This window comes from Arachis ipaensis, chromosome B06 (assembly GCF_000816755.2).
Source record: "Arachis ipaensis cultivar K30076 chromosome B06, Araip1.1, whole genome shotgun sequence".
Classification (NCBI taxonomy): domain Eukaryota; kingdom Viridiplantae; phylum Streptophyta; class Magnoliopsida; order Fabales; family Fabaceae; genus Arachis; species Arachis ipaensis.
The window spans coordinates 7,853,723-7,857,860 of record NC_029790.2 but is presented as its reverse complement, the minus strand read 5'-3'; the positions used below and the strand labels follow the sequence as shown (position 1 = coordinate 7,857,860).

Below are 4,138 nucleotides of genomic sequence, written 5' to 3'. Positions count from 1 at the left end.
TGAACTTTGTTATTATCATTGTCGTTATTAACTTAGCTGTAACTTGTTTTTGCAGAGAGTATGGCCCCAAAATCCGCTGCTATAAGAACACTCTGGAATACAACAAAGAATGTTGTAGCTCGAAACATTCAGCAAAAAGAGCTCGGTACATCCTCTGTCTAATCTTCTCCAAGGAAGTCGGAGTTGGGCCCCTCCACCTTGAAGAACATTATTCCTACCCCCTGTCTCCAGGTTTATAGGCTCTGACTCTCCTCCTCAGTGTCCCTCTTCTACTGAGCCTCCTCCTAAGAAACAGAAAGTAGTCGAGGGGGATAGCATATATAATAAAAATTTGGATGCTTTAGCTTAGGATGAAAAGAATATTCTCCCCCACCATCACGTGAGCATGGATGACGTCGTCCTCCAAAATCATCTCCAGACGTTGGCCCGTGGCGGGCTTCGCATAGTCGGGTGTGTGCATCTCTAGCTAGGGAGCTGAGGAGCACTCCGATCCAAGCATGACCAATGCTCTCGTGGCCGCCCAAGCTGATTTGGAGAGATTGAATGAGATTAAGAAGGATCTGGAAGGGGAGAGGGATACCTTGAGGCCGACCTGGAAAGAGCCCGGGAGAGGGCAAAGAAGTCGGAGGCTGCTGCTGCATTGGCCGAGGGGATAAAGAAGAGAGCTGAGGAGAGCTACACCCGTGTCTTTGGGGAAAAACTATATCTTCAGGAGGAGTTGGAGAAGATGAAGGAAAAATATGCTGAGCTTAAAGAGTTAGTTGCCGAGGGGATTGATGAAATGTTGGAAAATCTGGAGGCTCAGGTCAAAGTCCTCGCTCCCGACCTTGATCTCTCCCTTTTTAGCACGGACAACATAGTGGTGGATGGGAAGATTGTCCCCGATCCAAAGACTTTGGGGGTAGAGGTCGGTCAGACCTCCCATGGTCCTGAGGTAGTTATCGCTGAGCCTCCTTCTTTCCCGGTCTGGGTTACTGATGTTGTCCCAATCTCAGTTCTCCCTCCGACCCCTACGGCTTAGGGTGACGATGTGGAAGCCGGTGGGGACCTAAACCCTCTTATTGGCCCTGAGTCTTAGTTTTTCTATTTTGTTGTTTTTTATGATGGCCGGTTTGTGGGTCTTTAGACGATTTCCTATTTTTGTAATAGCTATTTAGTTTTTGAACACTTTATTTAGTTGTATCTTTTAACAACTTTTCGTATTCAATTATTTTTGAAGCTTTCTCTCAATCTTTTCCACTTTATTTCTTTAGAAAAGATTGGTTTTGTATATCTTAGTAGCTTTTGTGTTGCTGTCTTGTATAAGAGAGATATTTACAAGTTTTCTTTTCGAGCTCCGACTTCGTGTAGTCAGACTTTATTAAGTTACTTATACAGTTCATTTTTTATACGACTTATAATTGAAGTCAGTTCTCACGAGTTATTTTTATAACTTCTTACATTAATTTGTACCTCATCGCTTCATCTTTCCGACCCTTTTAGGTTGTGCAATAATTTTTGCGGTTTATCGAGCATAAATTAATGCATTTTTAATAGAAAACTTTGAAAGCAAAATAGGAATTTTATTGATAAGTGAGAAATTTCTTTACATAAGCCTATTTACTAAGGGCTTGGCTACCCTTAGCCCCTTACTTTGGTGACTCGTTAAAAGCCCCCTTTAGAAAAAAAACCCTCTTGGAAAAAAATCCTTAAGGCTGGAAAAAAGAGTACACCAGGGAGCAAGGCCTGCTTTCTAATGGTAGTACTTCTTCAGGTTACAAGCATGCTAAGACCTCGGGAGCTCGCTTTCTTGGAGGTCGGACACTTTGTAGTGATCTTTACCAAGGACCTCAACTATCCTGTAAGTAGGGGTGTGCATAGTTCAGTTTTTTCATAAACTGAACTGAAACTGCAGTAAACCATTTTAAATAGTTTAGAAATTGAACCAAACTGCTTTATCACATAAGAAATTGGTTTTAAACTAGTTTACAATATATTCCACCAGTTTAAACTAGTTTATAGGATGAAACTAGTTTTAACTTATAAAAAAATAGTTTTATATTCTCTATCCCCTCTCTCTCTCCACCCACTCTCTCTCTCCCCCCTCTCTCTCTCCTCTCTCCCCCTCCTCTCTCTCTTTCTCTCTCTCTCTCTCTCTCCCTCCCTCCCTCTCTCCCCCCTTCTTTCTCTCCCCTTCTCCTCTTTCTTCCCATCCCCTCTCTTTGTCTTCATCTCTCCCTCTCTCTCTCCCTCATCTCTCTCTATCTCTCTTTCTCTCCCCTCCCCTTTCTTTCTCTCTCCCTTCTCTTTTTATCCTTCTCTCTCCATACTCTCTCCTCCTTATCTCTCCCCCTTCTCTCTCTCCTTCTCTCCCCTTTCTCTACTCTCTCTCTCCTTGCCTTCTTTCTCGCCTCCCTTCTCTCTCTCCACCCCTTTCTTTCCTCTTCTATCTCCACTTTCTCTCTCTCTCTCTTCTCTCCTTTCCATCTCTCGCTTTGGAGAGAAGAGGAAGAAAAAGAGAGAAGAGGGATAAAGAGTGAGAGAAGGTTAAGAGAGAAAGAGAAAAGAGAGAGGAGGAAGAGAGGGAGAGGAGGAGAGAGAGAAAGAAGAAAAGGAGAGAGAGGAGCGAGAGAGAGAAAGAGAAAAAAGAAAAAAAGGAGAGAGAGAGAGAGAGGGAGGGGAAGGATAGGGAAGAGAGAGAGATGGAGAGAGAAGGGAAAAGAGAGAGAGAGAGAGAGAAGAGGGAGAGAAAGATGAAGAGAGAGAGAGAGAGAGAGAGAGAGAGAGAGAAGAAGAAGAAGAAGAAGAGAGGGGAAGGAAGGGGGAGAGAGGGGGGGAGAGGGGAGAGAGAAAGGGGAAAGGAGAAAGAGAAGGGGAGAGAGAAAAATGAGAGAGAAAGGGAGAGAGAGAGAGAGAGAGAGAGAGTGAGAAGGGAGAGAGGAGGGGGAGAAAGAGGAGAGGAGAGAGAGAAAGAGTATGTAAAAAGTAATTTTGGAGTTTGAATAAAACCAGTTTTAATTTGGTTTAAAACTAAACTGAACCATAAAAACTGATTTTTAATAAACTGGTTTTCATAAAAAAATATGGTTTCAGTTCATTTTTTTATTTGAAAAAAACTGGTTTATTTAAAACAGTTTCAGTTTAGTTTCAATTCAGTTCAGTGAAACCGGTTTTTTTGCACACCCCTACCTGTAAGGTCCTTTTCAGTTCGTCGCTAGCTTTCCTTCACCCGACTTCTGAACTCCGATGTCATTTCTAATCAGGATGAGGTCGTTAGTGGTGAAACTTTTTTTTATTACCTTTTGGTTATACCTTACAGCCGTCTTTTGTTTCAGGGCTTCCTTTTTTATCCGATCTCTTTTTCGGACCTCAGGAAGGAGATCGAGCTCTTCCTTTTGTATCGTAGTGTTGACCCTTCATTGTAAAATATAACTCTAGGTGACTCTTCAGAAATTTCAATGGGAATCATTGCTTCCATCCCATAGGCAAGTCGAAAAGGATATTCCCCCATTGTTGAATGACGAATTGTCTGATATGCCCATAGGACTTGAATGATTATAAATTTTTATATCTGAAGTTTATATTTTTCTTGATAATTGTCATGACTACTAGATTATATTCTAACTTTGAGTTTAATATAATGTTAAATATAATTTGTAAATTAGCTTTTTACTTACATTCTTTTGTCCTTTTATTTTATCTTAATTTCTTTGCAGGTATGATCTTATTAAGGATCTTAAGGTAACATTTAGACATAAAATTTAAAAATTTAAGGTTAGAATAATTTGATTATGGAGTGTCAAACAATTTAAAATACATACACAAAAAGCTCTAATCGAAATTGTTCTACTTGATAAAGACGTAATATAGAATTATATATTTTTTTTAAAATTAATTTACTATTTTTTATTTTTTTATTGTGATATTATTTTACAAGGGTTTTCATATACAATGCACAATAAAAAAATCCCAACAGTATCCCTATTTGGAAAAAAAATTTCTAAAGAAAGTGTTTATGTTATGACTAATCTTAGCATATATCAAAGTAATATTAGGTTCAAGCTAATCGAACATGAACATAAGGTTTACTTCAGAAAAGATACCATTTTTCATTCAGTTAAAGACTCCTTGATTCCAATAAATTCGTTTTGCTTTGAAT

The 4,138-nt window shown here is 39.6% G+C and overlaps 1 long non-coding RNA gene across 1 annotated transcript in view; it reads left to right on the top strand.

Moving 5' to 3' along the window:
- LOC110263138 overlaps nt 1,474–4,138 on the top strand; it is a 12,204-nt gene continuing 9,539 nt past the window's right edge. Inside the window, exon 1 of the long non-coding RNA XR_002348276.1 lies at nt 1,474–1,485. This is a non-coding gene — a long non-coding RNA (uncharacterized LOC110263138). The remainder of the gene's footprint in view (nt 1,486–4,138) is intronic.